Below are 18,071 nucleotides of genomic sequence, written 5' to 3'. Positions count from 1 at the left end.
AACTCTGAAAGGAGGTTTGTGCCAACAAACCACTAACATCAAAACAACTAACATAAGTACTGGGTTGGTTTTCATCACTGCAGCTTATTTCCTGACCTTGGAAAAGCAGTGACAATAAATAAATAAAATTCCCAACAAAAACAGGCCAACACAAGGTCCACTTTATGAGTTATTAGCAAAACGTTCACATGTTGGCCTTCATCAGCTGATGGAGCTGCTGCATGGAAAAGGAGACGTTTGAAGCACAAATTATCCTGTGATTGTGAAGACATGAATAGCTTGATCAGTGTTGTCTCTCCATCATCTGTCTCTCCATGCTTCAGGTTCAAACATCCAGGGTCAAACTAGTCACTATTCTAGATGTTTCGGTAGAACAACAAAGAGTTAAAATGCTGAGTACTTGTGATACACCTGTTATTAAATTATTATTTAACTAATGCAGGTAACCTTAGTGACTTCTCCTATGTTACATTATACAACTATATCTCTATGCTTTACTATAATCAGGCTTCGACATCCACATGCACCATCCTGATGCAGCTCCTGACTCTACTTGTAGCTCAGTCCCTCTCTACTGTCATTTGGGTTTTACATTTGGACAGCAAGTAAAGTCTGTCTGGACACTTTAGTCAGTGAATAAAATAGTAAAAGTGAGGATTTTGAAAAATGAAAGAGCCTTGTTATTATTTCCAGTGTTAATTACACCCTTCACAGCGACATACAGAGCTGTGGATTATTAAAATATTAAAACTCCATTTAGAGAGGCGGTTTATTCTGACTCTAAATCCTATTTTAAAGTTTTTTTTTATTAGTTAATTAATCAATAATGATTGTTTCTTTGGATGTATAAACCACTTTTTGAATTCGTCTAGAGATTTTTTTTAATTAACTGGGTCTTCCTGGGATCTTTCTGCATGGAGTCTCCATGTTCTCCTGTACATGTGTGGGTTTTCTCCAGGTTCTCCAGCTTCCTCCCACAGTCCACAAACATGCTGAGGTTAATAACTGGTGATTCTAAATTGTCCATAGGTGTGAATGTGAGTGTGATTGTTTGTCTCTATGTGTAGACCTGTGATGGACTGTTACCTGTCCAGGTGAACCTGTGATAGACTGTTACCTGTCCAGGTGAACCTGTGATAGACTGTTACCTGTCCAGGTGAACCTGTAATAGACTGTTACCTGTCCAGGTGAACCCTGCCTTCACCCTTAGTCAGCTGACCCTACTGAAGATTAAGCGGTATGGATGGATGGATGGATGGATGGATGGATGGATGGGTTTACACTGGATCCAGCTCCTGGTCTCTTAGGTGAGGATCCTGTTTCTAACTTAAACCTCCACATGTGATTTTGTTACTTTTCTGTTAGGGTTGTTTTCTCAAGGGACATGACAGAAACCACAATACTTGTTAGTCGTCAGTAGAGCGGCCAGCAAGCATCGCTTAAAATATGTTCCATTTTGTCTTTTACGAAGCCGGTCCATCAGTTCCTGGTCTTTAATCTAACAAAAGAAACTTGTTGTAATCTGCAGAACGCTGTAATTGTTCTTTCTTCCATCCTGTCTCAGCATGACAGGCTCTGAGAAATCTGTGGATGATGACAGTAAATACTTGTGATGATCAATAGGATTTTTGGAGAGCTGTGGTTATTGGTCTTTATTATAGAAGTCTGAGCTACAACCTTGAATCCTGATGCTTTCTGCTTCACATCGCTGCTTGCCTTTGTTTGCATGTGTCCGTTGGATTCTGCTGGGATTCAGCAGCTCCTTTCGTCCTCCTCTCTTCACACATGCAGAGCATACAAACAGCTAGCACCCACACAGAACAACTCACACACACTGACAATACAAAAGCCAGCAGCCGCCCACACGCACACGCACACACACACACACACACACACACACACAGTCAAACACACAACAAAAATGCAAAGAAGACACCTAGCAGAGAGGCAGAGGCAGACAGGCTAGTTTCATGTTCTGCAGCTAATGCTAATGTGCACGTATGATGAATAAAGACACACAGGACACAGCTAAAAGAGAAGCTTGGTTCTACAGTCAGCTGTCTGCCGGCTCTCTGCAGTCAGTGAGTTCAAATGTGGACACTGTGCTAATGGTCACCACAGACACACAAAGCCATCAACATGTTGTCAGTGGGAAGATAAATTACAGAGTTTTATGGTGCTACATGGTGCTGCTGTGGCATTTTCATGTGGTGCGCACTGCTTTTATCCCCATCTGTTCCCGTCTGATATTTTGGTAAATCTCCATGAATATAGCGGCACACAAACAGTAAAACAAACAGCTTCGTGCTGAGCAGACCTACGCTGGCTAATCAGGCAGAGAACAGTCCAACCACCTACCTGCTCAGAACAGGTCAAAAAGCACCTGGTGAACAGCAAAGTGGAGTTCTGTGGTGGTTTGATAAACAGAACATGAAGAACTCCTCTCATCAGCTATTCCAGGCCTCTGCAGGAAAACAATGCATCAGCAATGCAAATGGACAACATCTCACACAGGGAAGGGAAGTAGAGTGATACAGCTACAGGAAAAAGACCTGAGCAAGATGGTTAGCATCACTGGTTAATTTCATTAATAGATTGGTGTGTGTGTGTGTGTGTGTGTGTGTGTGTGTGTGTGTGTGTGTGTGTGTGTGTGTGTGTGTGTGTGTGTGTGTGTGTGTGTGTGTGTGTGTGTGTGTGTGTGTGTGTGTGTGTGTGTGTGTGTGTGTGTGTGTGTGTGTGTGTGTGTGTGTTGGGGAAGTACAGCGTCGACTTTGAACTTATTTGGATGATCAGTTCTTATCCTCTTAAAAAAAATAAAATAAATAAACCCATTAAAGAGCAGTTGGTGACCACAGTAGGACTCACCCACATAATGATGTGATTTATTAGAATGACGATGCATTACAAAGAAGGCAAGGATTTCCCCATAGAGCAGGTTACAGCTGAAGATAAACCTTTACAGTGGTCATGTAAAGTGTTGGAGTATTTTAGACAGAGAGCAACAAGTGGAAACGGCTGATCGACCAGTACAACTGCTGCACAACTAGTAGGACAGAAAACATCCCAGAGTACTCAGCTTATACTTTTTGTGTTCGATAAGCATCATATTGGCTTGTAAATTTTATGAATGATCAGAACTGTTCGTTCTTCATCGCCTCCGTATACAAAGTCCTTCCTGCACTTGTGCTGTACATCCATGACTGAGAAAACAGTTTAGTTTAATTTACAGGCTGTTGTTGCAGTCTGTAAATCATTTCAGTTAGTTTGGTCTGTCCCACACTGATGTAAAAATACAGCTGCTACTGGTTATCTTCACGTATTACACCAGCAATGAAGTGAATCCATGTCACAGCTTAGTAAGGGAAATATTTAAGTTAAAATTGTTGATTTCCCAGTGCAAGAGTTGCTGTGCCATAAAGTGAACAGATTCATCTGTGTGTCCTTCTGAATTGGAGTTCCCGTATTTTTCTAATCCGATAAATAGGGTTCAACATTATTGTAAACACCATAGCACAGCAGTCCATCCGTCCGTCCATCCATCCATCCATCCATCCGTCCATCCATCCATCATCTATACACCACGTAGTCCTCATTAGGGTCATGGAGGGCTGGACTAACATTCACACCTACGGACAATTTAGAATCACCAGTTATTAACCTCAGCATGTTTCTGGACTGTGGGAGGAAGCTGGAGAACCTGGAGAAAACACACACATGTACAGGAGAACATGGAGACTCTATGCAGGAAGATCCCAGGAAGTCTGGGACACGAACCGGGGATCTTCTAACTGCAAGGCGACAGAACTAACCACTGAGCCACTGTGCAGCCCCCCATACAAACCCATCATTCTTAAATAAGTAACTTTCATTTTCACTCATGGTTTGGTTTAGTTAAGCACCAAAACTGCACGGTTATGTTTAGGAAAAAATCTGGGTTTGGATTTAAATATACAAACTTATCAAATGTTTGAAGGTTCTCTTCCATTTAGTGGGTTGCCATGGTAACAAGCCAGCCCTGACTAATCATTAGAAATGTATTTATGATGTGTCACAAACATAATCCAGCAGATTATGCAACGCCCTGAGAATGAGTTTAGTTGTATAGCAGACATTTTATCTAGACATTTTTCTTTTCTTTATTGTCAGAAGATTGTCCAGTTTGTGCTTTACATGCCTCATGTCTCTGAATAAATGCTGACAGCTTGGCAGGGATCAGTGTGTTCTTCTGTCTTTACTGTTTCCAAATGGATCAGATTAATGAACTCTCCTTCCCACAATAAAGGAACTAATTCCATCAATCATGACTCTAGTTCAGCAATCAGAGATAAGCGATGAGCCACAGTTACGCTAGCTTCATCACAGCGAAATGTCAACGTGTTTGCAGAGACAAAGCTTTATTAAATATGCAGACATCCATGGAAAAACGTGCAAAGCCTCCAAATGGATTGCCCAGTAACATCCATCTATAGCAGGGGTGTCCAACATGCGGCTCGCGAGCCAAAACCAGCCCTCCAAAGGGTCCAATCCGGCCCTCAAAGTGTAAAAATTCCAGAGAAGACATTAACTGCAGATTGTAAATTAGTAAAACTATAAATTTAAAATAATTTCTAGATCATGACAAGGTGTTTGAAGCATAAAGTAAAATATTAGATTGTTCATTGTTCTTTTGTCATTTTGTGTCTCATTTTTGTAATATTTTGTTTTGTTTGTGTTGTTTTGTCTTTTTTTGTCTGACTTTTGTCATTTCGTTTCTCGTTTTTGTCATGTGTTTCCTTTTTGTCTTGCTTGAGTTTTTTGTCTTATTTTTGTCATTTTGTTTCGCTTTATTTTGTTTTTGTGTATCATTTTTATCCTTTTGTTTCATGCTTTTGTCATTTTTTGCCTCTTTTGTGTCATTTGTGTAATTTTTTGTCTAATTGTCTGTTTTGTTTCATTTCATTTGTCTCATTTTTTGTCATTTTGTTTCTCATTTTTGTCATAGTGTGTCTAATTTTAGACATTTTCTGTCTCATTTTTGTAATATTTTGTCTTGTTTTGGTTTTGTGTCTTTTTTAAAGTAAAATACTATATCATTAAGTTACAGTTACCTGTGACTAAGTGATATAGTATTTTACTGAAGTTGTAATGTGTAAATGAAAAATGAGGCATAATGTTGTTGACATTCTGTTTATTTTTCTTAACAAAGTTCAGTTTTTCATCATGTTTTTTTTTAAATAGTTCATTAACTGTGAATATTTTCAGAATGTTTTTTTTTTGTACTAAAAGAAAGGAAAAATTTGAAGTTGTGATTGTTTATAGGTTACTATGCTGTGGTTTTACTGGTCTGGTCCACTGGAGATCAAATTGGACTGAATCTGGAACCTGAACTAGAATGAGTTTTTAACCCTGATCTATAGAGTACTAGTGTTTTACGGTGTCGAATGTTTCTAGTTTTTATTTTCAGGTGATTAAGTTTGGTAATATTTTCACAGCTAAATCTTTCTAAATACAGCAGTGATGGACCAGACATTCTCAGTTTCGGTGTTTGACATGTACTGTATCTTCAGGTCTTAATCAGGGAGCTTTACTGCATGCAGTGAACTGATTGGCAGCTGGTGGGGGACACAGTCGATGAAGTCATCACAAATCAACAGACTGTTTGGTGCATGGAGGATGGATAGAAATTCAGGACCACTATCGACACCCTTTATGTTTGCAGTATGTTTCTCCCAGAACAAAAGCAGTGACAAAGGCTGAAAATAGGAGAAGTGTAATGTTTGCCAGTCTGTCTGGGCAACAGCAGGCAGGCTATCTCAGCCATGAAAATTATTATGACAGCTTTTTCCTGTTTCTTTTGTCAAAGCTGCTGAAGAGAGAGTGAGAGTGAAAGAGATATCGGCAGGCAGAATGGAATACAAGCACTAGCAGAGGAAGAGAAGATCAGGAGGTGTCTATTATATAAGACCATCACAAATATGATGGTAAAGACCTGAGAGGGAGCAGAGCTATTTTAAACCTGGGCTAGAGCTCAGAGAGAGGCAGTGTGGGCTGATATGTTGGCCATCACAGCAAACGGTGCATGTGTGTGTGTATGTGTGTGTGTGTAAAGTGTGTGTTCCCTGCAGAAAGCTGGCAGATAGCGGACTGGGACTTTAAAGACTTGTTACATAATGTGGGCTGGGGCTTTTATCGCAGTGAAGCACCTCCAAATTTGTCTCCCGGTCCAATCATTCCCAGTCCGTCGTTTCAGGACGGAGCCGAAAATGTAGAGTTCTGAACCAATCCTGAGTCACACTGTGTAACGTATAGAGGATGTATGGATGAGATGCAGCTGCAGACACTATGCATTCACTTCCTCAGCAGTGATTTGGAAACAGAGTGAAGTCAGTGATGTAGTCATTGTTGTCATCTAAGACTGAAAAATGCTATTGAACAGCATTGTTTGTGCCAGTTTGAATTGCCTTCCTTACTTTACCCGTTTCACATGAAGTGAAAGGAAACAGTGGAGATGTGATGTACATTTAACTACCCTAAGTTTAACCCCATGACTGAGTACAGCTGTTCAAAAAACTCCCTGTATCACAGTAACTGAACTGAATATCTCAAAATAATTAGTCTTGTACAGACAACTGATGGGAAGAGTGGCTCCAGGAATCAGGTCTATTGCACAATAATATTTCAATTCAATTCAATTCAGTTTGATTTATATAGCACCAATTACAGGTCAAATTGTGTCAAGACACCTTACAGAACCCATAAGCCTGAACCCCCAGAGCAGCCCTAAGGTGACAGTGGCAAGAAAAACACCCTTTAAACATGGAAGAAGAGGTAGAGAGGTAGAGGGGTGGAGAAGGGGAGGGATGGGAGAAGAGGGGGGTGGGGAACAGGGAACATATAACATACAGTTGGATACATGATAAGCTAGATGATACATACAAAGTACAAGCTAACATTGAAATTGATTCATAGTTTACTGTTATGATGTACGGCTCTGGCATTAATATACTACATATATAGCTGGTAGTAAAATTCAAACAGTAAGTAGATGAAAATATCAAGTATAGTGAGGGCAATGCAGAGTAGATTGATGGAAATGGGCAGCTGGAAGCAGTGGGCTGGAGGAAGGTCAGCAGCAGCATCCCACAGATGGAGATTAGGCCAGTTGGTGGGAGAACAACCACAGATCTGAAGCATCCAGCTCTGGGACCAGGGACACTTGGAGAAAGGACACAGAAAGAAACAGAGTGTGTGTAATGCAATAATGGTATATATAGTAAATACATAGGTAGTTAGAGAAGGGCTCAGTGCATCCAGAGAGGTTCCCCAACAGTCTAGGCCTATAGCAGCATAACTAGGGGCAAACTAAAGGGACGTCAAGAGGGGAAGTCAGTTGTGCAAATGAAAACACCAGCTCACCCCGTCAGGGTCCCCCAGTCAGCCCTAACTATAAGCTTTGTCAAAAAGGAAGGTTTTAAGCCTGGTCTTAAAAATAGAGAGGGTGTCCACCTCCAGAACCCAAACTGGGAGCTGGTTCCACAGGAGAGGAGCTGATAACTGAAGGCTCTGCCTCCCATTCTACTTTTAGAGATTCTAGGAACAACAAGTAAGCCTGCAGTCTGAGAGCGAAGAGTTCTGCTAGGATAATATGGTACTATCAGGTCTTTAAGATATGATGGAGATTGGTTGTTAAGAGCTTTATATGTCAGAAGAAGGATTTTGAATTCTATTCTAGATTTAACAGGAAGCCAATGAAGAGAAACCAGTATAGGAGAAATATGATCTCTCTTGCTAACTCCCGTCAGTACTCTGGCTGCAGCATTTTGGATCAGCTGTAGATGTTTCAGAGAGCTTTTGGGACAACCTGATAATAAGGAATTGCAATGGTACATTTTCACCATCGTCTGTATAGATACGGTTGTTTTGGCTGTTGGCTATCAGAAATAAGTAGAGAGGGCGTTCATCAGGGAAGTTCCGGTTCTCCCAGTCTTTTGGAAGGAACTTAGCTGACAAACTGATGAGGTAAGGCAGGTAGAGGTGATGTGTGTCGGATAAAGACTGGCAAGAGCAGGTGCTGAGATCCAGTGGCAGTTTTCCAGGCGATGATCCGATGGTTGCCAGGTTTGTTCAACAGTCCAACATCTAGAGGTCTGCATCAGGCTTCTATGAATGAGAGAGTAGTTGCAGGTGGACCACTCCCCTCATCTCCTCAGATGATGGTCTGATTGACAGCACCCGCCCACACTCCACACATCCACACCATGCTCACACCCACCTGATGAGAGGGGAGAAGGAGAAGAGAGGGGGAAAGGAAGGACTGCCACTACCTGGAGCTGGAGGTGGAGGCCATGACAAAGTGTTCATGTTTAAACTGAAACCAGGACACTGTTAGTTTATGGTTTGCTAGCTGGAAACTTTACCACTCAAGTGACATTTTTATTTTGCAGTTACCAAGAAGCTTCAGGTGCATTCCCACCACCCTGTAGATCTGAAGGATTCATGCCCTGACAGAAGACAAATTGGTGTGACAGACAGAGACAGATAGATTCAAATGTAGAGGTTTTAAATCATATCTGGCAGCAGATAAGTGCTTCACAATCTCTGTTCACACTGCAGGACCAAAACAATGAGCTGAAAGAAGCCTGAATGTGTTGCAGAGCTGAGGAGTGTGTAGGGAGTTGGTTGACTATTATCTGGGTTTGTCACTGCAGCTCGTCTTGAACACCACACACAGTCACTTCATCCAGCATTCATCTTGTTAAACTGCCTCAGTGACTGAATAAAACTTGTGCTTTCTGATTACACTAACAAAATCTGTAGCCCATTTTTCTAAATTCATTTAAGGTACTGATTTTTGCATGACTGTTGAGTTCACAAACTGGTAAATAGCTATAAAATAAAGATGACTGATGATGATAATAAGACTGAAGTCTTTATTTTAATGACTTAATTTAACTAAATGGAGGGGGAAATTACATATATATTTATACACCATAATTACATAACTGTCTTGCTGAATGTATTACAGCAGAGGAACATGACTCAAAGGAAAATTAGCATAAAAATAACCGCACTCCACTCGCTGCATTGTGCTGCTTTAAACTGTGTTTATTGATTTTACACGTTGAATCATTTGGTTTTGTGCTGCTCAGTGAACAGAGGCCATGTTGTCCTGTTTCCATGACGGTCTACGCTACAAACGTGTAAAATGGGTGACCTGTCATCTGAAGAGGCGCATCGAAGTGAGATATTTTTAAACAAGTCCAAACATTCTGTGGGGTTTCAGTATGATTATATCAGCTAGAAGAAGATCATCACCCTGTGGTAGGTTTTATCCTTAAACCTTCCTAGACAGTAACACATCTCATTTAATCACATTCTGCTCCAACAAACTGTACGTGAGCAGATGTGTGCTGTCAGATACGAACATGGGGAGGATTGTGTTATAGTTTTATCTGCACAGTGTAGAATATGTCTGCAGGTACTTAACATCTCACTACACACCTGTCCTCCACTCCAGCCCTGGAACACCCAGGGCCAGGACAACGTGTTACCCACAATCCTCCTGGCCACCTTTCAATATAAAATCCACAGTCATCTTCAAAGAAAGTGCATCATGCCTTAAGATTGTAATTTTTGTCTGAATAACCAGTGAATGTGACAGTATTCCCTTCAGATTGCATCAGATAAGACTGGCACAGGTAGATGATGAAATATTGCATCAGCAGAAAGAGCTGCAGTCATTTCTTGGTGTTTCAGGATGGAGCCTGGTGAACTTTTCACTTTATTGTTTTTAATTTAGAATGAATGCAACTTGACAGCCTCTGGGTCAGTTTATAATTGAGGGACTTTTGAAGTCCATGGGAAATATCTTGCATATATTTTTATTAGAAATAAAAAACGAATGTTTTTTATCTTCATTATGATCATGTCTTTACAAATTCCATAATTATTTATTACGGAAACAATCACTTATCAATAAAAAAATGACTGGATATCACTAAAATGTCAACTATGATACAAAAAGTCCCACAATTACATATTGACCCGTCCAGAATGACTTGAAAATTATCCATAATTACAGAAAATCAGTCCAGAATGACATGAAATTTGTCCAAAATGACTTGAAAATTATCCCAAAGACACAAAAATTATCCAAAATGACGACAAAAGATCCAAACTGACATAAAATTTGGTGAAAATGACTCAAAATTGGTCCAAAATGATTCCAAAATTGTCTGGGTCAATATATAATTGAGGGATTTTTGAAGTCCATGGGATATATCTTGCATGCATTTTTATTAAAAGTAAAAAACAAAATTATTTTATGTTCATTATGATCATGTATTTACAAATTCTATAATTATTTATTATGGAAACAATCACTTATTAATAGAAAATGACTGGATATCACTAAAATGTCAACTAAATAACTGTCCAAATTTAATAACAACCACCTTCTAATTAGCTAAACAATAATAAAATGAGCTGATTCAGAAATAGTTTGGATTGTGTTCTTTTTATTAAGTTGAGATAATCATGACAGATATTTCTTTTATGGCAATATATCAAATTTTATATGGAAAATAAGAAATTAAATCCCTTTCCACTAAGTTCCCCGTTACAAAAACACCTCTCTAGGAAGTGTGTTAATTCCAGATCACATGACCTGCTCCACATGATGTCATTTCCTCCTGAAGAAAAGACTGGAAGACTCCAAGGCTTTCTGACTTATTTAATATAAAGTAGTCAACAGGTTTACTACAATATCTTTATAAATAACTTTCAATTTCAATTTTACTCAATTGTAAATATAATATTTAGAAGAAGCTTTCTCTAAAATGCCATGTGGTGTTTGGTTTTGGTGATTTTAGGCCTAAAAACTACCAAAATGTCAACTATGATATAAAAAGTCCCATAATTATATATTGACCCTTCTGATAACATTTCAGCCATAAATGCCATGTTTACCAAAACGGTTGTATAAAGACTGTAAAATGTTCATTCTGGGTATTTAGAGGGCAGCTGAAACTCATCAGTTAACTTTGTCTTCACTCTTAATATTTGTAAATGTTTAATTTTGATACCTGCATACATATGGTGATGTAAGTACACCTAATAATACACTTGAAAATGTTTCTGTCCGATTAATGGACAAAACATTAAGAACGCCACCACCCACTGCGACCTCAATAATAAACATAAAGTGGAATAATTTCCTTTTTGGACAATAGTAGTAAAAACCAAAGAAGAAGACGCTTTGTAACATTAGAGTTTATGTCTAAGTTATTGTGTTCACAGGTATTCCTAATAAAGTGTATAAGCAGTCAGATTTGTGAGCTACATTTGAGATAGTGTGTCAACATATTCTGGGTCATTTCTTTGATGTCAATAAGTTTGAACTGCTGAGTCCACAGGGAAGCTGTCAGTACATCCTAACCTGATGGTCTATCTGAGCCTGGTTCAGCTAAAATGGAGCAGAATGTGAGTATCTGGACATCCAGGATTATTCTCATCAGTAGCTAAAGGTTTTCGTACAGATACGCTATCGTTCAACAGTTTGGGGTCATCCACACAATTCCATGTTTTCCATGAAAACTCACACTTTTATTCATGTGCTAACATAACTGCACAAGAGGTGTCAAACTCATCTTAGTCCAGGTTCCACATTCAGTCCAGTTTGATCTCCAGTGGACGAACCAGTAAAATCACTGCATAATAACCTATAAATAAGCGCAACTTCTAATGTTTCCTTTGTTTTATTACAACTTCCAGATCACAGAGTGTCTACGAAGGAACACAACATTTAGTCACAACTATCTGGAACTGAATAAGATAGGATTTTACTTTATGGTCAAAACGACAAAAGTCAGACGAAAACAAGATCAAAAAACACAAAAACAAGACAAAATATTACAAAAATGAGACACAAAATGACAAAAGTGAGAAACAAGATGACAAAAGCGAGACAAAAAAATGACACGAAGTGAAACAAAAAAGAGACAAAAGATTTGACAAAAGTAACAAAGCAACAAAACATGGTCAAATGACAAAAACAAGACAAAAAAATTACATAAATGACACAAGTGAGACAAAAAATAACAAGTGAGTAACCAAACAAAAAATAGACAACACAAGCAGGACAAAAAAAACATGAAACGACAAAAACAATACACAAAACAACGACTAGAGAGAAACACAAAATGACAAAAATAAGACAAAAACTGCAAGTGAGACAAAAAGGAAACACAAAATGAAAAAAGCATGAGATGAATGACAAAAGTCAGACAAAAAAAGACAAAAAACAACAAATACAAGACAAAATATTACAAAAATGAGACAAAACAACAGTCAAAACAACTTGTCACGGACTAGAAATTATTTTAAATTTATAGTTTTACAAATGTAAAATTTGCTGTTAATGTCTTCTCTGTAATTTTTACTCTTTACTGAGTCATCCTGCGGGCCGGATTGGACCCTCTGGAGGGCCGGTTTTGGCCCACGGGCCGCATGTTTGACAACTCTGGTCTAGACTGTATTTCTGATTCATTTAATGTTAGCTTCACTGAAAAAGAACTGCTTTTCTTTCTAAAACAAGGATATTTTTAAGTGACTTTTGAGCAGTACTGTAGATTCATTTTCATACTAAATGCTTTGATTTTTCCACTTGAATAGAAGCTGGTTGAGTTGCTCCCAGTCCACCAGAAAAACGTCTCTGTTTGGTGACACGAAGGTTCTAAACAATCACAGCTCTGTGAGTCAAATGCGTCTAAACGAGCTGCTCTGGTCTGTTTTCACACATAGTTCTGTTTGTGTCTGTAAAGCAGGAAGTAGTGCCAGCTGATATGACACATCCACATGACATCCTCCCGTCCCGCTGAGGCCGAGGTGTCGGGTTCACCTTGAAGCTGAGGCCGGAGATCCTGCTCAGGTTACTCCATACATGTTCAACACATCATTTAGAGACAAAAACTCACAAACCTGCACCTGCACCTGAGTCTGGAGTCTGTCTGCTGGCTGTGAGATTGTTCAGATCACATTAGAGCATCTTTGTCACAGCCAGCAGGCAGCTCACTAATCCTGCTTTATGAAACACCCTCCAGGTGAAGCCAGGTGGGTGCAGTCTGTCTCTCAGTGAAGAGCAGCGCCCTCTGCTGGTCCAACTGTGGTTTTACATACAACCTGAGCAATGAAAGGAGGGGAGTCAAACTCATCTTAGTCCAGGTTTCACATTCAGTCCAGTTTGATCTCCAGTGGACCGGACCAGTAAAACCACAGCATAATAACCTATAAATAACCACAACTCTGATGTTTCCTTTGTTTTAATGCAAAAAGGTACATTCTGAAAATATTCACATTTAAGGAATTATCTTTTTACAAAACATCATAAACAACCTGAAATCTCTGAAGAAAAATAAATTCAACCTCAGCAACATTCAGCCTCAGTTTATCGTTTCCGCATTGCAACTTCCAGATCACAGAGTGTCTACAAAGGAACACAACATTTAGTCACAGCTATCTGGAACTGAACCATAGAGGATTTTACTTTAAAAAAGACAAAAAAAAAAATAAACCAACAAAAACAAGACAAAATATTACAAAAATGAGACACAAAATGACAAAAACGAGACAAATGACACAAAACAAAGCAAAAAAGAGACAAAAAAGTTACAACGCAACAAAAAAATAGACAAACAACACAAATGATACACAAAAGAACAAATAAAGCGAAACACAAAATGACACAATTCGACAAAAAACATGAGCGAGACAAAAAGGAAACTCAAAACGACAAAAATAAGAAATGAAATGCCAAAAACATGAGACAAACGACAAAAGTCAGACAAAAAACAACAAAAACAAGACAAAATATTACAAAAATGAGACTCAAAGCGACAAAGAAATGGACAAACAACACAAGTTAGCCAAAAAACAACAAATAAAGTAAAACACAAAGTGACAAAAATAAGACAAAAAACACAAGCGAGACAAAAAAGAAACACAAAATAACAAAAACGAGAAACGAAATGACAACACCATGGGACAAACAACAACAGACAAAAAACATAACCAAAAACAGCCAAAATACGAAAACGAGGCACAAAACGAGAAGAACAATGAACAATCTAGTATTTTACTTTATGATCAAAACACCTTGTCATTGTCTAGAAATTATTTTAAATTTATAGTTTTACTAATTTACAATCTGCAGTTAATGTCTTCTCTGTAATTTTTGCACTTTGAGGGCCGGATTGGACCCTCTGGAGGGCCGGTTTTGGCCCGTGGGCCGCATGTTGGACACCCCTGCTGTAGAGGCTGATATATCTTAACTTTTACTCTAAATAGGTCACACAGACCAAAAATAATAGCTGCAGTATCTGCTGCTAGACCTGCGTGCTAATAAATGTGTAGATTAGCAGCTGCAGATAAGAGCAGAATTGGAAACAACACAAAGCTGAAGCTACATGTCGTCAGATATTATGCCTTCTTTGTATAAAGCAGGACTGATCGTTTTTTCTCTGTCATTCTTCACAGTAATAACGACTGTGATGTTCAGGACTGTGGCTCAACCATCCTTAGCATATGGTCTTATTTCTCTAAGAGTAAATGGTGATAAGATTCTGATCTTATTCTGAAATGAAATCAGGTTTTTCCTCTCCTTGTCAGCCCTGTTCTTTGATGTTTTAATCATGTTTTTGTGCTTCGTACAGCGAGCAGCTCAGTGTGTTCTGGAGAGCTTTCTGTGAATGACTTCATTACAGTCTTCTTGTTTATGCAGCATCGCCTGAATCCTGAATCTCTGGTTTCTGTCCTTCAGACGGTGTTTGGGTTGACAGTACCGGCAATTAGCAACCAGATTTGATGTGAATGGGATGAGGAGTTGGTGTAAACTTCAAGGCTCAGTGTTCAAGGTAGCGTTTATTGTCATTCACGACACATACAATACTCATTACGCAGGAAAAACAGGTGGAATACATTTAATGAACAAGGCTTTTGTCCCATTCAGTGTCCCAGTAAAGCAGGGAGTGAGAACAAATAACGAAAACCCTGGAAGTGACTCAGCTAAACAACAGTTACACCTCCATGTGAGATCCCTCAGAGCAGCAGAGTCAAACTCATCTTAGTCCAGGTTCCACATTCAGTCCAGTTTGATCTTCAGTGGACCGTAAAACCACAGCAGAATAACGTATAAATATCCACAACTCCTAATGGTTCCTTTGTTTTGGTGCAAAAAGGTTTTGAAAATATTCACATTTAAGGAATTGTGTTTTTTACAAAACATCATGAAGAACCTGAAATTTATGAAGAAAAATAAATTCAATTTCAGCAACATTCATCCTCAGTTGATCATTTCCACATTACAACTTCCAGATCACAGAGTGTCTACAAAGGAACACAACATTTGACAGCTATCTGGAAATGATGATATAGGATTTTACATTGTGATCAAAATGACAAAAATCAGACAAAAAACCCCCCAAAAACAACAAAAACAAAACAATATATTTCAAAAATGAGACACAAAATGACAAAAGCAAGAAACAAAATGAGCCACCGACACGAAACAAAATAAAAAAAGACAAAAAAAATGACACAAGTGAGACAAAAAAGACACAAAACGATAAAAACAAGACAAAAAATGACAAAAAATAGACAAGCAACACAAACAAAACAAAAAAACACAAAATGACAAAAACGAGAAACAAAACAACAAAAACATGACAGAAACAACAGAAGTTAGACAAAAAAAGACACAAAACAACAAAAACAAGACAAAAAATGACAACAGCAAGAAACAAAATGATAAAACAATATACAAGCAACACAATCAAACCATAAAAACCAAAACAACAAAAACGGCACACAAAACAATGAATGAAGCAAAATAAACAATGGAAAAAGCAGGACAAAAAACATAAGCGAGACAAAAAGAAAACACAAACAAAAAAGAGAAAAAACTACAAAAGCAAGACAAAATGTTACAAAAATGAGACAAAATGACAAAAGCGCAAAACAAAACAAAACAATTTGACAAAAAAGTTAGAAAGCAACAAAAAAATGGACAGATGACAAAAACAAGAGAAAAAAATCACAAAAGCGAAAACAAAACGACAAAAAAATAGAAAAACAACACAAGCGAGACAAAAAGGAAACAGAAAACGACAAAAACGAGAAACAAAACGACAAAAACATGAGACAAACGATGAAAGTCAGACAAAAAAAGACATAAAACCCAAACAAAAACACGACAAAATTTTACAAAAATGACACACAAAACGAAAAAATTAACCATGAACAATCTAGTATTTTACTTTATGATGAAAACAACTTGTCGTGGTCTTGAAATTATTCTAAATTTATAGTTTTACTAATTTACAATCTGCAGTTAATGTCTTCTCTGTAATTTTTACACTTGGAGGGCTGGATTGGAGCCTCTGGAGCAGCGGTCCCCAACCTTTTCTGTACCACGGACCGGTTTAATGTCTGACAATATTTTTACGGCCCAATCTAAAGGTGTAGCAGATAAAAACAAAATAAAATGATAAGATCGGCATTAGAAACTGGTATTTTCTCTATAATAATAATAATAATAATAATAATAATAATAATAATAATAATAATAATAATAATAATGAACGTAAATCCACTGTGTAATCATGTGCAACTTTATTAGCGGCGTCCTCGTAACGTCGCACCAACAACAGAACATGACATGAGCAACATCCTTTCTGCCCCAACACAATGCAACACACTGTGGTCGCTATGGTAACGTTTAAACATACCTTCAAAATAAGACACAACACAAAAACACAAGTGCATGAAAATACTCGCTACTCACAGCAGCACTGAATCAGTGGGAGCCCTGAGCTTGTTTTGCTGCAACGAGACGGTCCCATCTTGGGGTTATGGGAGACAATGAAACCCGAAGTGTGCTACTTAGGTCCAGTCTGCTCCGTGATTTTGTTTTGGTTGCTGTCACTGCAGAAAACCCTGCTTCACACAGATAAGATGTCGGAAATGGCAACAGGGTTTTCAGTGCTGTTGTGGCGATCTCGGGGTATTCTGCCATGACTTTAATCCAGAACAACGGCAGAGTTGATGTCTCGAACAGACGTTTAAGGCCCCCGTCATTTGCGATCTCCAGCAGTTGATCTTCTTCACACATTGACATGCTGGATTCACCTGGTTTGTTGACAAATGGGTCGCGGATCCATTCCTTGGCAGTTCGTGGATCTTTTGTGGTTGGGAAGTAGCGCTCGAACTCTTCTGACAGCAAGGACAGGTGTTCGTGCACCAGCTGGGAGAACGAAGGCGGAGGCTCAGTCTCTTCCAAAATCCCCGCCAGTGTATGAAACATGTCAAATGCGCCTCTGTTCACACGCCGTCCCCACAAATCCAGTTTGGCTTTAAATGCAGCTACTTTATCTGCTAACTTGAAGACAGTTGTCATTTTCCCTTGAAGTGACAAGTTCAGTTCATTGAGCAGGTTGAATATGTCGCACAAGTAAGCCAGTTTTGCGATCCATTCCTCATCACTGAAGTGTGGTGCCAGCGGTGACTTTTTTCAGAGAGAAATCTCTGCAGCGGCTCTCGTAATTCAAATACTCTGGCCAGCGATCTCCCTCGGGATAACCATCTTATCTCCGTGTATAAGAGAAGGCGTTTGTGGTCCGTATCCATCTCTTTACAAAGCTGTTCGAACAGGCGCGAGTTAAGGGCGTGTGCTTTGATGTGGTTGATAACTTTAACCACATCATTCAGTACGCCGCTCAGTTCCTGTGGCATTTTTCGGCTAGCCAGCATTTCCCTGTGAAATACACAATGCGTAGACTCGCATTCAGGTGCAACCTCCTTGATCCGAGCAGTTAAACCAGGCAGCCGTCCAGTCATGGCAGCAGCTCCGTCCGTGCATATGCCGACACAAAAGGACCATTTCAGTTTTCCTGATATATAATCATCCAGCGACTTGAATAGTTCGGCAGCTGTAGTTTTGGTTGGCAACGATAGTGCACACAACATATCTTCGTGCGTATCCTCCTGATAAAGATATCGCACATAAACAAGAAGTAGTGCCTTGTTGTCAATATCTGTTG

This window comes from Amphiprion ocellaris, chromosome 20 (genome assembly GCF_022539595.1).
Source record: "Amphiprion ocellaris isolate individual 3 ecotype Okinawa chromosome 20, ASM2253959v1, whole genome shotgun sequence".
NCBI lineage: Eukaryota > Metazoa > Chordata > Actinopteri > Pomacentridae > Amphiprion > Amphiprion ocellaris.
The sequence above is the reverse complement of the archived record's forward strand: the minus strand, read 5'-3'. Positions refer to the sequence as shown.